The sequence below is a fragment of the Syngnathus floridae genome, chromosome 22, assembly GCF_059516105.1.
Source record: "Syngnathus floridae isolate MCC-2025c chromosome 22, RoL_Sflo_1.0, whole genome shotgun sequence".
In the NCBI taxonomy this organism is placed as follows: Eukaryota; Metazoa; Chordata; class Actinopteri; order Syngnathiformes; family Syngnathidae; genus Syngnathus; species Syngnathus floridae.
Window position 1 is genome coordinate 682,965 of NC_142434.1, and position 17,674 is coordinate 700,638.

The 17,674-nt window shown below is 52.7% G+C and overlaps 1 long non-coding RNA gene across 4 annotated transcripts in view; it reads left to right on the top strand.

Moving 5' to 3' along the window:
- The window catches only part of LOC148379017 (uncharacterized), a 53,213-nt gene continuing 35,539 nt past the window's right edge, over positions 1-17,674 (top strand). The window contains exons 1-3 of one of the 4 annotated variants that reach the window (XR_015855482.1): positions 1-204; positions 688-743; positions 7,890-7,973. This is a non-coding gene — a long non-coding RNA (uncharacterized LOC148379017). The remainder of the gene's footprint in view (positions 205-687; positions 744-7,889; positions 7,974-17,674) is intronic. The other 3 variants (XR_015855484.1, XR_015855485.1, XR_015855483.1) reach the window with 3 other exon arrangements.

The window sequence follows — 17,674 nt, forward strand, 5'->3', positions numbered from 1 at the left end:
CAGAAGGCTAAATGAGCGAACGCGAGCCGCAAATCAAGCGAAGAAGAATTTTGACCAATCACTGCGCCCAGTACGATCCCAGCAAGCGAAGAAGGATTTTGACCAATCACTGTGCCCGATATCATCTAATCATGCAAAGAAGAATTCTGACCAACCACAGCGCTTGATGCAATCCCATCCACAAATGTCACTCGATCGCAACAGGTGAGTCTTGTTTTTTTGTGTGTTGGGGTTATGGACACGTTTTGCCTCACGTCGTGCCTGAAAAAAGTTACCTAAAGTACCCTAACCCTATGCCCAATAACGTCCCCCCCCCCGCCCCCCGTGTGTTTACGAACTGCGCGCGCCTGTCCGTCCCACTAAATGGAGATTTTGTGAGGCCATAAATCACGCGTGTTGACACGCCACTGAAGAAGCGAGCAAGCGGCGAGGCCACTTTAGAGGATTTGCACCTTGACAATGGGAAGAGCTGTAATCCTAGACGTCGGCGCCTTCCTTCCTGGGGGCATGAAACATATTTGCTTCGTCATATAACATATTTGCCGCATTGAAATGTAACTTCCCTTGGGTCACAATGGCCGCGTGTGTACGTCTCGCGAGATACTGCGTGATCTGGAGTACAATGCTCGTATTTAATAAAAATGAAAAAAAAAATCACACCAAATACGCTTTTTTTTCTCTCTGCAGTGGCGCTCGGGTTCGTTTTGGACGTGATGCACCGCATCGATGGGCTGCTTGTTGACGTAAGTAAATCTGTGCAAAATAATGACGTGCAAAAAAAGTGATATATATTGAAAAAGAGCCCAGATGTTTACCATATTATATACATATATCTTTATTAGTCACCTTTATATGATATGTGTCTCTTTATTCTGTATCGTTCTCATTGCAACTTCTTGTCTATGCAATTTTGCTAGTTGAGTTTTTGTTCCAAGGTTTTGAATCTGAGCAGAAGCATTAAATTGGGCTAGCGTACTTCCTTGACACCGATGACTTTGCGCTTTGCTCCAAAAACATCGACCGGCGAGTTTTGCGCGTAAAGTTTTCCATGCCTTGCGATGATGCCGCCGTGGACAAGTTTGCTTCCCGCCGCCCGGTCCTCGCTTGAGCGCTCCGCTGTGACCGGCGGGGGGCAGGCCATGAAGGGCGTCGATTGTTGCCAAGCCAGGCGGGGCTGGGTGGGTTGGGGAGGGGTCCTCCGGAGCACCTGGCCATCTGGACATTACATCCCCCTGAGCCGTAATGGATGCCCCCCGCCGTCCCCCGTGCTTCAACCCCGAGCTGAAGACCCGTAATGGACACCCCGCCCTTGCCCCCCAAATCGAGCCCCTCTCGGGACCTCCGTTTTGGGAGGTAGCGCCACCGCATAATAGCTTTCATTTAAAGCTCCATTGATGGCGATAGAGCCTCGGCGCCGGCGGTGGCCTCGGGCTCGGGACTGTTCGGGGCACGCACGAGCTCCAAGCCGATCCCTGCGGCCCCCCGCTTTGTGCTGACAGGTGTAAAGGGGGCGTGGCTTTTGCCACAGGTGCGGACGCTTGGCTTCGCTGGCCGCGTTTTGTAACGAGATTGCATCTGAGGGCCGATGCAGTCATTCGAATGAGCAGCGTGGGGGGGGGGGGATATGCGGGCGTTAACGTGCGCGCTCCAATACAAGCTGAATTCTTTTGTTCTTTCTGCTGCAGGGCTCCTGAGAACATTAACGCTCATTAGGGCCCCGAGCGTGCACTGCAAAGGCTTTCTTACCGTTGCCTCGGGCGGGCTGTCGTTATTCTCCGACCAAATAAAGCAAGCGGCGTTTGAAAGTTAGCAAAGTTAGCTTGCTTGCGCAAATTCAGAACTTGCTGGGTGTGGGAGGGAGCTCACAAAAAACCTTTCAAGAGTCCTTTAGTTCTTCCACATTTTTTCTGATTGCTCCTAAAATTGAAGCACTTGCGTCCTTCCGTTCTTTTTGTAAACCACTAACACGCACACACACACACACACCATCGGAGCGCACGTGTGTGCGAAATACGTGCAAGGTGAGTCATGCCCAAAAGTCAGAGCGAAAGGTGAATCAGAGTGCAGGGGGGCGGGATGGGTGGGTGGCGGGGGGGGGGCAGCTTTCTGGGGGCAACTTTCGTCACATACCCGTTTGTTTTGTTTCCCCATCCGATTGCGCCCTTTGATTGGCCGGCATGGCGCGGTGCGAGCACGCGGCACCGATTGCCGCCTGTGCGTTTTTGGGACAGCGTTGACATAGCGCGCGCATTCCTCAAGTGGTGCAACGCAATAGGCAAGATTTGACTTGATCTCGTCGGGCTTGCGCTGCCCTCGTGAACCGCTTTTTGCCTCTGGTGCATCTTTTACACGCCTCGTGCAACTTTCCCCGGCTCATATTATGAATGAATGCCATTTTCAAAATGATTTTGTCTTGTTAGACAATTGGCTCATTGATTTGTGGAAAATAGCTTTTTTTTTTTTATTTAATTTTTAATTAGTTTTTTAAAATGGTTTCCTCATCTGATTAGCTTTTCTTAAAAGTCAAACGGCAGCATCCATCCAAATAGGATGACATCATGGCATGATGTCACAGCCTTGCGTGTGCTGGTTTGAAGGCCTCTGCCCGCGAGCAGGAAGCGGCAAAGCTCGGAACGCGCTTGTCGGGAAAGCGGCCGCGACTCCAGCTGACGTTTGGAAGAATGTTTGCGTCTTTTTTGTGGCTCTGGTTGCGCTTTGGCAGGCAGAACAGGTCCAAACTGGTTTGGCTCTTCGTATCTGTCTGCAAATATGCGGAAAATGCCAAGTGTATTTTTTCAATTGAATCAAAAATAGTACAAGCTGTTTTTGTCCTGTAAAGCTAACGCACAAAAGAAAAGAAAACCAAGTAAGGAGACAATCTACGGCCAAAACAAAAAGTAACCTGAATCGAAGAAGAAAAGAATCCAAATCATCCATAATTGAAAACAAAAGCAATAAGGCCGCCTTTGATAAAGATCGGCCGTCATTGTGCAGCCGGCCGGCGTAATTGTATCATTAGCCCGAGCTAATCGGCGCGATCCGACGCTAATCGAGGCCACGGCGGGGCACGCGATCCCTTTCATCGGTGGCCCGCCGGTGTCGCCTTCCGCAATCGAATTTGGCTCACGCGTGACCCTCCACGCCAGCCGCCTGACCTCCGAGCCGCCATTGCGGCCCGCCGCGATGGTTTCCCGCTGGACCGCTTTCCCGGTGCCGGCTCATCGACGCCTCCTCGATCTGTTCATTGGTCCAATTGCTCTCCCGAGAGTACTCGGTGGGAAGACGAAGGAGGGAGGGCGGGAGGGGGGTCTGGTGTTGTGGGCCCGCTGCTCTAATTGGAACACAACCGGGCTTCCACGGCGGTCCGGGCTTCCTCGTACCTAAAAAGTTTTTGCAGCCGTGCCTTAAATAAGTGGGTCACCTCCACCCATCCCGTCCCGTTTAGGAGGTGCTGATTGGCGGCCGGCCGGCGGCTGGGGTTTGTATCGGAGCGCATTCAGAAGTCCCTGAGGAGCGGCGCCGGCCCCCCTTTTGTTGCCGCTCGCAGGTCCTAACGGGAATAGAAAACAAATTAATTGCCCCTGTTAGATCACTCAGGCGCTCACCCGGGGGACCAATGTGCTTATCACGCACACACACACACACACACACGTTCCTGCGCTGCACATTCTGCCTCCTCCCCATCTGTTGCAGCCCCCCCCCCCCCCCCCCCCCCCCCCGCACTAATTAGGGAGCTCGCTGGCTGGCTCGGTCTGTCCCGTCTCCATCTGCTGACCCACAATGCGTTCATGCCACCGGGCCGGGCATGGCCGGGCCTTTACGACCTCTGGCTCGGCTCGGACTGCCCGCTTTATTGCCTCTCGGGAGGGCTGCGCATTGAGCGGACAAAAAGCACAACAAGCCTGATTGATTGTTTCATTGATTAAGAGCCGTGTGGTCCTGAGTTAGAACAGTCGGCGCCGGCCGGCTGGCTCAGCCCAGCGTGTGAGGCCTTGCCGGATTTGTTTGCAAATTTGCTCTGGCATCTGAAACGTTTGCCGAAAAGTGCTCGCTCGCTCTCGGGACGGCTCCTCACATTTGAAATGTGGAGCGGGCTTGGCCCGGCCCGGCCCGGCCCGGCCCGTCAAGAGTGTAATGACACCAAAGCCCGATCTCCTTGTTCCTTTGTAGCCCCGCTGTGGGCTCAATTGACTTGTTGACCTGCTGCTGCTTTAGACGGCCCTCGTCAGCTTACCTTGGCCAAAGTCTGCTCCCAAGTGTCCCAAAAAAAAAAATCAAATAAATAACAGAAGCGACAGTCATAGAAAGGTTTTTCTAAGAAAAAAACGGAATCTAACCAAAATAAAACGCTGACTCAGCAAAAGGGTTACTCGGAAACCAAAAGAGAACATTCCCATTTTTTTTTGTTGCCTTTTGATTTGGCTTTTGTTGTAAACCTTCAATTGTTCTTGCCATTTGGTGATTAGGATCATCACGTCTGTCGCTCTTTCTTCGGCCCCCAGCGGGACTAAACTAACTTGGCCCTCCCCAGCTTTAGCAATGCAAATGTGTGTGTGCGGGCCCCCGGGGGGGGCTAACGTAGCCCTGTAATTAGTGTTTGTGTGTTGTGGCCTGAGGTGCCAGCGTGTTAATCAAAGACATTCTTGTGCAACCAGTGAAAAGGGCCAGCCGGACCAAAAGCGACCCCCCCACCCCCGGCCGGCCCCGCCCCTCGGTGGACTCTCTGCCAGACTTCCACGGCACATCCGAGCTTCCCGCCCGCCTCCTTCCCCTCTTAATGAGCGTGATTATCAATCCAAACAATAATTGGGGCCACTTCCTGTCTGCGGCTGACGGACACGCCGGCCACTTCCTGTTTCCTCAGCGCCGCCATCACTTGATGACGCGGTTGTTTTGCTTTTCGACTCATCCTCCGTTTTGATTTGAGTTTTTTTTTTTAAAGTGCTGACCCTTGTAACGCGAGCGCGCTTGGGATACGTGGGAAAAAAAAAGAGCCGAGGTGGGCGGTGCCGCTTTTCTTGATTGCAAAACAGCAAACGCGCCGCCACGGCCGTTTTTCTGTCAGCCTGAGAACCAAAACAAAACGAGCCGCCTCGGCCTACTTTCTCACACCTCGTGTCTTGTTGACACTCCAAACGGGCCGCGCTGAGCAAGCGGCCCGCACGGGCCCAACTGCCACGCCGGCGACCTCGGAACCGGTTTGCCGTCGGCCGTGAGAACCCTACGTGCGGCCATTTTGTCTGTTGCCGGAGTCAACGGAGCGAGACTTTCTTTCTTTGGCTCAAATCAAACACGAGCTCGTTTTATGTGAAAGTGGTTCAACGCAGAAGCCAAAAATTGCTACAAAAAAAAAAAAGTCGTCTGTCCGGCGGACGGCTTTTGTCTGACTTGCGTCACTTGGTAGAACATTCCGGCATGTTGTCTTTGCGTCTGACATGTTTTCTGTCAACACGCTGGTGGTTGTGACATCACACCTTTATGGAGAAAAAGCTCCCTGTCCTTTCCCGTCAATCACGCGCTAAAGCTAGCATTAGCCTCATGATCCACTCTGAGACGTTCCGACGGTGGCGTTACAAATGAGGCCAGATGACGCTGGGATGTTGGAGCTTCCGTTCAAAAGATGTTGGCGTGAGCCATGGAGTACTCGAGTACCTGTGCTCAAATCAACTATTTTGGGCTCTCCGCAACCTTTAAAGGCACCCGCCGAAATCCGCGTCAAATGGAAAATTGGTGCGTGTGTTTGGCACATCTGTTGGAGATGCGTGGGCACGCAGTGTGTGTGTGTGTGTGTGGGTGTGTAGTTTTGCAACCACCACACCTATTTTTAGTCTTGTCAGCTTAAAGAAACAATGTGAGTGATGGAACAAAAAGGGGGGGGCGCCCCCGTGCCACCTTGTACACCGGCGACCGATCACTTCCTCCTTCATCATCTGCGCTCGACGTCACCTTTTCGACGCAAACGGGAAGTGAGTCAAACGACGACAAGCCTTTTTTGGCGCGTAATGGGCATGTTATTTGGAAAACATGTTAGCACGTTAGCTTCTGTCAAGATTTGCTTGTTGTATTTTCAGCTGCCAAGCACCCAAAGCGTCGTTTGCAAGCCGCAACTTCCGTTTGGCACGTTGGCCCCTCCCTCTCCTTGGCGGCGGCAGGAATCTTTTAGAGCACTTGAAAAAGGCCCCTTCCTCAAAAGGAAGTCAGCATGGCCAGCCAAAAAAAAAAAAAAAAAAAGCTCGTCGGGCATTTCAATGTAGCATATTTTCTATTTATTTGTTATTTGTATTTGCAGTTGTGTGAGATAATGTAAGGGGGGGGGATAATATTGCTATCAGTCCAGTTCAGGTAAATGAAATATCAACCAGCAAGGACAGGCTGCCGTGCCTCCAAAGCACCCCCCCACCGCTCTCAGCCTCGCCGTCCATCAGTAGCGTCGCCCCCATCTTGCCCCCCCCTGCAGGTGATAACAGATTAAAGCTATTCCATTTCATGCCTCAGGCTCCCAAATACAATCCATGTGCACGGGGGCTCCTCCGGGGCCCGTGCCCCCCCTGCACACCTCCCGGCACCCCCGTCGCTTCTTCGGGCCCTCCTGCCCTGGTAGGTCGCGGCCGCACCAGTCCACTGAGCTAAGCCGCCATTGCGGGAGATGGCTGCGTGTGTGTAATGGGGTTATGTCAGCTTAGATGGGTCTTCTCCTTTTCACTTATTAAACTTGCCAAAGTATCTCTCAAGTACGATTGCGGCCGAGCGAGCACGCGGCCGCGAATGCTTTGGCGGCAGCCCGTTCAGGCAGCAAAAAATAAAAAAGACTCGGCATGCTCTTTAGCAACCTTTGCTTGTGTTTTTTTTGCGTCTTGAATTGAATCGTGGAAGTGGCTCTGGAGCATAATTGTGGCTCAGTGTGAACGTGCGCCCCCCCACCATCCTCTCCCCGCCGCTTCCGACGTCTCGCTCCTTGGAGCCAGGAAGTGTCCGGCGAGCTGCTTCGCCCGCCGCCCGCATTCCTGCGCTGGTAGCAGCGGGAGCGTCTGAGAGGGAAATGAGAGAAATCCAAGCCACCACGCTTCCTCCTCCGACACCCCCCCCCCCTCCATCATCCGTGTTGATGGCGGCCTGTTGAGGCGGCAAATTTGTCGCGCATGAATGAAGAGCTTCTCCGTCGGGATGCGTGTTTGATTGATCCCTTTCGACAGCGTCGACGACTTGCTAATCGATTCATCGGTCATTTCGGAATTCAAACGGAAGTCTGAGTCTGCAACTGTTGGACTTAACGAACTCGACGCTACTTCCGCGGAATCGGCGACAAACGTACATTTAGCGGCAAAGCCCGGATCATCTGCGATTATTCCTCCTTGAAGAGCGAGCGCTTTTCTCCTTTTTATTGTGCGAGGAAAAAGTTCAGGCGCCACCAAATTTATTTGCAAATGCGCCACTGCGGCTTAGCGCGCAAACCAACATTGATGTCGGATCGGGACGTGGAACCGATTGGAGGGAACGGCCGAGCGGAGATTGCCGCCGCGTATCTGGACGGCGCACACGCGCGACATCGCTAGCGTAGCTGCCGCGTGCTCGGATTAGCGCGCCGTGAGCGTCGCGCCACCAAAAACTAAAATTGTCCACATCCCAAGGACAAATTCAAGCAGAGTCGACGTTTAAAGCCACGAGTCACCTGTTCATCCGGTTCGACAAATTCCATGCTTCCGTTATTGCCGCCATCTTGCTGAATTTTTTGGTGTTGTTTTTATCGCTAGCCAACTTTTGACATCTGCAAAAAAAAGCCATCCCAATCCCGAGGTTTTCTTTTCCCGCTGTATGGGCGAGCTGGACGCGGATGAGAAAACGAAGCCATTAGCATGACGCCCTGCCCCATTTCTTCTTTCCGCTTTCAGATCTCGGCTCCGTCGACGCTGCACGGCGGCGGCCAATTTTCACCAGGACGCCAGAAGAAAGCGAGGGGAGGCGTCGATGAGCAGGTAATGGAGGCTGATGAAAGCGGCAGGGTGAAATGGAGGGGGGAGGTGGGGGGGAAAGGAGGGAGGCTCTTGCCCCGACAACGTTTAGCCTTCCTCTGCGCTCTCTGTGCATTTTAACTCATTTAAACGAGCTCACGGTTAACAAGTTAGCGTGGACGCTATGTTAATTCGCATTCTTCAAACAACCGCCTCGCAGTCAACAAACGGGTCAAAGTGGAAATATCGCCGCGGCTCCCCCTGTTGAGGCCACTTTCGGGTTGCGTGTCTCCAACACTCATCACAAAATGTTTTTTACCAATTAGAACAAGTCGCCGAGCCGAGGCACCTGCACACTTGAGACGCGCACGCAAACACATTTGCATAAGGCATATACACACACACACACATGCTCACACAACTCCGAAACGCAAACCAGACTGTCGGTTGGTGGTCTGTCCTGTCTATGTGGCGTGTACAGGTGTGTGTGTGTGTGCGTGTGTTTCCGCTCTTCGTTTTCAGCGAACGGCACTTGAAGAGGCGAACTTGTTGCTTGCGCACGTGGAGCAGGTGCACAAAGGCGGCATTAGGAAGTTATTTGTGTCGCCCGTGTTCACTTTTCAGCGCTGTTTATCGGCGCGGCGACAAAGGCCGGATTAGGCCGCCGTAATCCCTTTCTGGATGTCACCTGTCATCTCGTCCTAATCGCCCGGGAAAACTTGAACCCGGCCGCCGCTATCTCCATCTTGAACGTGCCACACCTGCGCGAAAGAAAATGGCAGCAAGGCCTGAGTCACCAATAATCCGCCGTCGAAACGGGTGACAGCAGCCTCCTTATCGACCGCATGCATGCGTGCGCATAAATAATAAATTGGATTAAGCAGATTATTCAATTTTGAGGCCTTTGATCTTAATTTATCTTTCTTCACCTTGACCTACTTTATTTTTTTTATTTTTTAAGTTATGTTCAAATCAAGTCACTTTTGTCCGTTCAGCGACGCCCAATTAATTTTGAATTAAACTTAAGAGAGTATTTTTTGTTTTCTTGTGTTTTCCTAAACAGCTCTTTTTCAAATTGTGGCGGTTGGCGAACGACTAAGTTTTGGGCGCGCAGACAGGAAGTAGCGCTGATGTTTTTTTTTTTTTAATCTGCGGCGGTCATCTCGCGGCGATGATGGATGCGTACGTGCGTAATGCGGAGCGCAGCTGGCCATTAGTCAATTATGAAATTGAATCGTAACAATTATGAGAAGCCATAACGATTAACGCCGCATTTCCTCTTTTCATTCAGCCTTGATGATTTTTGCGGAGGGCCTAACTTCCTTATCTCTGCCCCCTCGCCTCGCCTCGCCTCGCCTCTCCCCGTCTTTCCCAAGCCTCGTATTCCAACTTTCCATCACTTTCTCCCGCCTGGTGCACTTCTTTAAAAGTAGATCTCATTAGGCTTGTCTGGCCCCTACATCGCATTAAGCCCTCCTCCCCCCCTTCCCTTCCCCGTCGGTTCTGGTTCTGCCCGGCCTGAGCGGTGATCCGGGCCAGCCACTGAGGAATCTGATAGGGATAAACCAATTTGCGGCGCACACAAACATCCCGGCCGGCAGGCAGGCAGGCGCACGCCCCCGCTCTCGGCCCCCGCCTCGGCGCCCCCGCTCGCTCGCTCGCTCGCCCGCCCGCCCGCCCCCTCCCGCCCCGGCTCCCAGCGCTCGTTTAAGATGACGGTCGGAGAGGCCGGCAATTAAGTTTTAATTAGGTGGGCTAATTATTGCCGGCCAGGAAGTATCAGACGCCAGGATGATTGTTCTCTGGCCTGCGGAGGAGGAGGAGATGGGACCTAATCGCACATATTCACAATGACGTTAACCTTCACTCTCGGAAACTTTTCCATCTTTGATCTTAGTGGACAAAAAAATGACGACTATTTTTTCATCTATTGACATTTTTTGTATTTGAGTGGTTAATCAACACTTTACTCCTGCTCATAGTTTTGACATCAAATTTAGAATTCATTTTTTTGTCATGCCTTAGCCTCTGTTTTAATGCATCTTTTATCAATTTATTTATTTATAGGTGAAAAAGAGCATCACGTCCTGTCACTTGAGGAGATGATTTATTTATTTCAGGCTGACAAGTTTGGTTGTTGACATTTGAGCTCATTTATTTTATTTTCATTTTATATGAGAATTTTCCTTCTTATATTTTGACCTTCATAGAAAAAGAGATTCTTATATATACATACCCCAATATGGAAAAATAGACAAACTACTGGCAACAAAAGTCTCAGTTGGGCCCAATCAGCGAGCAGGGCGGTGCTTAAGGGGGGCCAAGGGGCCGGCCAAAAGCCCCGACACGCAGCAGCGTCCTTATCGGCGCCGAGCTACCCGCTGGCGTCGACCATCAGTGATGCCGACCGGCCGGCTTCCAATTAAAAAAGCGGAGATGCGCGGCCGCCTGCCAACTCGGGCCGTCTGGTGGCATTCCGCCCGCCCGCATGCTCCCTCCCTCCCTCCCTCCCTCCCATCCAGATAGAGATTGCCGGAACGGCCGTGCACGGCCCGATGAGCAAAGAGTGCGGAAGCTCTGAAATGCTGCCAGGCCGCAAAGGAAGCCAAAAAGTGCAATCGCAGTTTCATTCCTTCCTTTTCTTTGGTTGTTGCTGTGTACTTTACCGCCACCTAGAGGATTGGAGTGGAACCGGTTGTTGTCTGGCTGTCGGGGCTTTTGGAGGGGGTGGGAGCTTGACGGGATGAGATGAGATGAGTGGTGGTCCTGCGGTGAAAGAGGTGGGCAGTTCATGACCTGGTCAGGAATGCGGCCGCGGCTCCCCGGACTTTGCGCCGGCAGGAAACTCGAAACCGCAAGTAGAAAAAGCCCGTCAGTCACTTCTGCCGGGGAGGCCCGGCCGGCGCTCACTCGCGCAGACCGAGTGGAGTCGGGCTCACAAATCCATCTTGGCTTCTTAAGTTCTCACGTTCTGCCGCTACATGTAAGTGGGTGGTGGTGGGGGGGGGGCGATGCGCGTGTGTGTGCGTGTCGGGTTTGAGGTCCGCCATGCTGAGATGGGAGCAAACAGAGTTGACAGCTTCCTTCCTCACAGTAAACATTGCAGCGCCACTTAGACACGGGTCAGGGACAAGAACCAAGAAGAAGTCCTACCAGCCTTCCCCCCCGCCCCCCTCTCCCCTCCACCTCGACAAAAAAAACCGTTTGCACCTCTTTGGCTTCTAGCCTTAAGTGATTATCATTAATATTATTATTTGTTCAACCGGGCTTTGGAACACCCAGTCACTTTATTAGGGACACTCAGCTGAAGCAACATGAGACGCACACACGGTTTGCCTTATTGACGTGTGTGTGCGTGCGCAGAAAAGATGTTGACAGCAGCCAATTTTGCAAAGGCACTAATCTCACAAGTGTGCGTTTCTCACTTGCTTGCATATCATTACTCATGACACACACACACACACACACACACACAGCACAGGCGCACGCACACACACTATTATTGTCTGCAAAAGTACGCACACTTTCATTGGGCTCCGGGATTAAAAGGAAATGAGAGGCAGGCATGAACAAAAGACATTTTTTGTAAGTGTGAGTGTGCCAATGTGTGTGTGTGTGTGCTTAATGCTGGCAAAATGTCAGGCAGCCGGCTTAATTTTGCACCCCCCCCTTTAACACTCAGCCCCCTTCCTCCCTCTTTCCCCGAGTTTGGCCAGCACACTAAAACAGGTAAAACATGCACACGCCTTCTTAATGTGCTGCAGCAAAAACCACAGTGGCTGCGTGTGTGTGTGCGTGTGCGTGCGTGTGTGTTCAGTTACACGCTGGAGAGGGTTGCTATGGCAGAACAAGGGGGAACATGTCTCCATGCAGCCAGGTGCCACCAACAGTTTTGGTGTGGCTCCAATTTGGTGGCATTGTGTTCTGCTGCTGCTGCTGCTGCTGCTGCTGCTGCTGCTACGCGTGTTTGTTAGCTTGTCTTTTTGCTAGAGGACTCGTTCCATGTCTCCAGCTGTCCATGGCTTCTTTTTTTTTTTTTGGAGGGGGGGGGGTCTCTGGGCATTTTCGCCATCTCCACTTCAGCCTTTTTCTTGACAGAAAAGAACTCCTAACCGACACGTCTCGATAATTAAGATGGAAGGCTCTGGTCCAACTTCAGGCGCGGCAAATTTTTCCTCCCCCGTTTCCACGTGAGGACACGGCGAGGTGACGCGTTCAAGCGCGGACACTCGCTCGGCGATGGCAAATGAAAGCGAATTCCCGCCGGCGCCGGAACGTAATGACTCGGCCTGCCGAGCCGAGACGGACGCCGCGCGTCTCCCGAGGTGTCGGCCTTGAGAGAAAAGGTGCCGGCGGGCCGAGGTTTCTTATCCAAATGAACGAGGAGCCCTTTCAAAAGATCTTTCTTCTTTGCGGCGCGCTCCCAACCTTTCTGGCGCTCGCTATCTGGCAGCGCCCGTTCGGCTATTCATCTATTCCCGGCGCCTCCTCGCGCGGGCCGGCCGGCCGGGCCCTCTTTTCACCGAGCCCCCGCTCCCCCCGCCTGGCGTCTCGCTAGGGGAGCTCATTCTTAGCCGCACAAAAAACGTCCGTCACGGATTGCCTCGCCGCCGTCCGCCTGCGAATTAGCCGTGTGATTACACTGAGCTCCGGTCGGCGCTCGGATTAGCGCCGGCTCCCGCTCGGGCCCCTCCGGTTTTGGAGAAGCCCGGCGGGGACCGGGCGGCGAGAGCGCACCGACGGGCGACGGGGAAAGGCCAGCCAGATGGCGAGCCTGCCAGGAAGCCGCCGCGAGGAGGACCTCGGGGATCCCGTTTCGGAGACGCCGGTCGAGCCTTCCCGAAGCTCGACTCGGTCTTTGTTTACGTCTCGCCGTGGCAAAATGTCAGAGCGCGAAGGCCTCATCTCTGCACCCCGGGGAATCTTCTCCATTTGAACCCTGAAGGCCCCGCTCGAGGCTAAATTGTTATCAGCAAATGATGGCAGAGGCCTTCAGCAAGTTAGCTAGCTAGCGCTTAGCTCTGAACAAAAATGAATGTGTTTGTTTCCCATCAAAGGTTCTTTCCTGATTGGAAAGAACCTTTTCCAGGCCCGAGGGGGGTAAAGCAACAGGTGTCGCGAGCACGGATTGCGGGAGGCCGCCTCGAAATCGAGCCGTAAAAAGAAAAGCCAGTCGTAAAGCCAAAAGCGGCCGACGGCCATTCCTAAGCTTTGCTGCGCTGGCGTACAATAAAGATAGCCACTTATGACCGAGACCTGTTTATCTTTTTTTTTTTTTTTTTTTTAAACGCCTGAGCGCGTGTCCGTTGATTAGCTTGCACAATTGGATTTTTGTGAAATCTAAGCAGAAATTTTAATGCTCTGCTCAATAACGGGAGCGATAAGCGGCCGCGCAACGGCCCGTGTAAATCTGAAGACGTGCACGGCCGTTATCTTGCCGTCCTCCTTCCCTCCTGGCTTCTCTCTTCTTTTTTTTGTTTTCTCCCCTTCTCCTCCCTCCCTCCCTCCCTCCGGTGTCTCATAGCAGCAGCGACGACGGTCGGTCGGTCGGTCGGCCGGGCGGTCGGCCGGCACGGCGTCGCCGTCGTCCGTATCGATCGTACGGCTTTTTATCTGTCGTTTCCGCTTCTTGCTGTCCTTTCTCATAAAAAAGCAGATAAGGCACGCTTCATTAGTGTTTGTCCCGCTGCCTTTTTACGCCGCTTGCTTACTAATAACGCGCATGCACCAACGGGAGGAGATAAGGCGGATGCATTATTTAACACGCTGGACTAATGGGCCAGATTGTGCGGCAACAATTGAATAACATCAGTAGATAAGCGCGAGGCTGGTAAAGGATGGGCCTGCCTCCCGCCTGTGGAAGCAAAGATAGCCCACCGGCCGCAAAATGGCCGCCCGGTCGGTCGGCCGGCCGCGTGAGTATCGACGGGCCGGGAGAAGAAACCAGCCAGCGTAATCAATACGGCTGCTGCGTATTCATCTGCTATCTTGGACTTTTCATGCTAATGGCTGCAGTCATCTCCTAAAGTGGCTTTCAAGTGCTTAGAGGGCACCCGATAGCATCTTATCGGCCGGCAGGGACGGGCCGGGCCGGGACGGGGCGGGCGGGACGGCGTGGTGCTCCGCAACCTTCTCGGCCGCACAAAGCTACCGAGGGACTGGACTCGACTCGCTTCCTTCTTTTGCTTTGTTTTGCTTTTCCGTATCAGCGCAGATCTTGTCCTTCCTGCTTTTCTCCTTGTCCTTTAGCTTCTGTCTCCTCCTTGTTTTCCTCCTCCCCCTAGCTTGGCAGGTGTCCGTGTTCAGGTCCTGGTACCCGATGGGCTGGGTCCACCCTGGCGGGAATTTGAGGGATTCCGCGTTTGGGTGCCAGGCGCTGGCAGCGGGCCCGACTCACTGATCCCTTTGGACGCCTTCCGTTGGCTGCCGTCCCTCCCTCCCTCCCTCCCTCCCTCCTCCCTCCCCCCCTCCCCCTCCGCCAGCCTGCGTCTCACGTTCTGGCTTTCCTCTCCTCTCATCAGGGGGATGATGGTACATCAAACTCTGAGTTGTAAAATGCAAAGGAGCCCACGGGCTGCCTCAAAGGGCCCTCAGGCCTTCGATTGGACACCCCTGCTGTAGATTAATAGCGATTAACGTGGAATGGCGCCCCGATGCCTCCCTGGGATGTTTGTCCGCCGCCTTGGGAATTACGCCTCCTCTCCTATTGTCTCGGGAGGCTTTAGCGGCGAGCTGAGTGACGTGTAAAAAGCACCGCCCCCCCCCACACCCCACCCCTCCCTCCCCTAATGAAAATGTTTTAAATCTGTGTGCCCGTATCAACTATTTGGGATTATCCAATATCTTTACAAATACAGCTGATTATCCCATTAAGCTGAACTCTGGCTATAAATAGTTTTAATGCTGATGTAGATTTGTGCGGGCTGCGGAGAGGATAAGTGTTTCTTTTTTCTGATGATTTTTTTTTTTTTTTATTATTATTATTATCAGGCCCCCCAATCCCCGGCCGAGCCGAGTCTGTGTGGAGCGCCTGTGGTCCTTTCTGTGCATGCTGAATATTGGACACTAATACCATTCTGCCTTCATTTCTTTCTTCATTTTTTTTTTTTTTTTTTTTTCCTCCCACGTCTCACCTCCAGAGGAAAAAGTCCAACCGAGGACTCCTTTTATCCGCACTCTCTCTTCTGGCCGCTTCTTCATTCTATTGCATTTATTCATATTCAGCAGTCAATCATTTGTGCGGCTGGCTGGTGTGGTGGCGGCGGCGGCGGCAGGCAGAGAGAGAAATCCGGAGATTGCAGATGGAAGTGCTATTTTTTTTTTCATGTTCTTATCCTCGCGCATTTGAAGCGGCGATGTGGAAAAGCGCTGGGAGCACCGCTTTACACAGCGGCGCCTCTCCCCCTCCGCCCCCCCCTCATCAAAAGCCGCCAATCGGGCCTAAATCAGCATGCAAAATGCCACTCAACCCTGTAGCCTTTATTAAAGTTTGCAGGGACTCAATTTGAGATAGCGATCGTTCCTATTAAAAAGCCAAATGTAAGATAGTTTTTTTTTTTCCCCTCTAAATCTCAGAGTGGAATGGAATTGTTAATCAGCATAGGCTGATGTGATTTCTCTGTCACAAATCCTGCCCTGGGCTCAGTGGTGCTCCAGCTTTACCGTAACTTCGGGCTTAGCAGTCGCCACGGAAACCAGGGGAGGAGGATTCGCATCATGTGTGTGTGTGTGGCTGTAGGTTGTGACAGGGTTGGGGCATGTTGGCTTAGCGCCCCCCCCCCCCTCGATCTCCACCAGCCGCCATCGGCTTCCCGATAACGAGACCTTGATTGAAGGGGACGCAAAATGGCCGACCTGTGGTGACCGTTTTGTCTTTGGACTCGCTTGTACGCCATGGCGGGCGGCGTGTGAAATTGAGGGTCCTAATAGGATGAGAAGGGGGCGTTTGGCCCCCATCCTGCCTGGCACGGCCCGCTGTCGGGAGGCTGAGCCCTTTGTCACCCCCCTCCCGTCCAAAATTGTCTGCTTCGGATTCACCTCGCAAAAAAAAGACTCCAAGCTATCTTGGCCACACCCTGTGAAGGCCCACGTCAACACACGTGTGTGTCCGAATGACACTTGCAATCGTCGCATACCTTCAAATCTGCATCCGTATTTGCGCGCACGTACGCACACACCGTGTAGCACTGCGGGCGTTGGATTCATGCATCACGGGTGAGGTGGCGCCAGCGCACGCGGCTAAAGCTAAAGCGAACATTTATTTTCTTAATTATCTCACTGCGCGCCTTTGCAATCAGCGTTTTGACGACCTCGTCCGTTAGGCGAGCGCCGCCGCCTCTCTAATCTCTGGGCGGGTAATTGAATGTGATTTTAATAGCGTGCGTGTGTGCGTTCGTGCATGTGTGTGTGTGTAATCCAAGGCCGGGGTTGGGTGACGCTAGCGCCTTGTTTTGCCGCGTTTGTAGTGACGCACGTTGCTAGCTTAGCATTTAGCAATCGAAACCTCAGCTCCGGTCCGGACGGTTCCGGCTCGCCGCCATTTTGTGACATCGTTCGTCACACGATTATCTTTGTGGTGAATCAAGTTCAGACATTTCCAACATCTCCTTGGGTTGACAAATTCAACAGATGAATGGGCTCGCGTCCGTTTTGCGACTGAGCCGTATTTCAAAGCGATCCATCCGTCCTAATGGATTTTTGTTGTTGTTTATTTACGCACGGTCGCAGCGTTTCTAATGTTTGGCTTTAGCGAAGGCGTGCGTGCGTGCGTGCGTGTGTGTTTTAGCGCCGCGCCGCTCCCACGGCGCAGCTTTTGTCTCAGCTCGGAGGGCAAACACGCACTCGCGACTCTCTTTGGGCGCATTTCCTCCCTGCGATGATATGTTTACCAAATACCTGTTTAGAATGCGACGCTAGCGATGGTGGCGGCGGCGGCGGCGGCGGCGCGCTCGCTCCCCTCCGGCCCCCGCCGTAAATGTGGGGGTATTATTTGTCAGGCCTGGCAGTGTCTCCAGGCTGCTTCAGAGAGATACAAGGAGGCGAGTGATAAGGAGAGCATCAGAAGGGCAGTTAATTGCCTGCAGTCTCCGGGAGCCGGGGAATATTTAAAATCTATGGGATTAAAGGCAGATTAAAAAGTGCAGAAGCAGTGGGCCCAATGGCGCTTAAAGATTGCAATCAGCAAGGGTAATGGGAGGGGGAGGGGGGGGAGGGGAGGGGGCTGGGAAAACACCAAGCAATGGAGGAGGGGGGGGTGGCAGATAGGAAATTTCAACGCCCCGGGTTCCATCTTGTAAGCACGATTCATCTACGTGTAAATCGTTTTTTTTTTCTTTTCCCCCCCCGCTCCTCGTCGTTCTTATCGCGCCATCGGCGAATTAAAAAAGCGCCGCTTACTGCTGCTGGGATTAACCATTTGAAGAAAAAAAAATGACTAATCAAAAAAGGCCACGCTGGGGGGGGAAAAAAAAAAGTCAAGTCAGACAAGCTAAACAGCATTAACGCTAATGAGTTTATCTTTTTTGAGGAAAAAGCAAGATCCTGAATCTTAATCCCGTTAATGACCACACCCCAAAAAAACTGAAATGGTAATTTTTATTTAAAAATCCGCAATTGTTTATAATCGAATTTACAGGCGGCGTCATCCAAATCAGATGCAAAAATTTCCAAAACATTTTGCCGCCGTCATCTCTTCCGCCCTTTGGAGAGGTTTGCCTTTGGTGGAA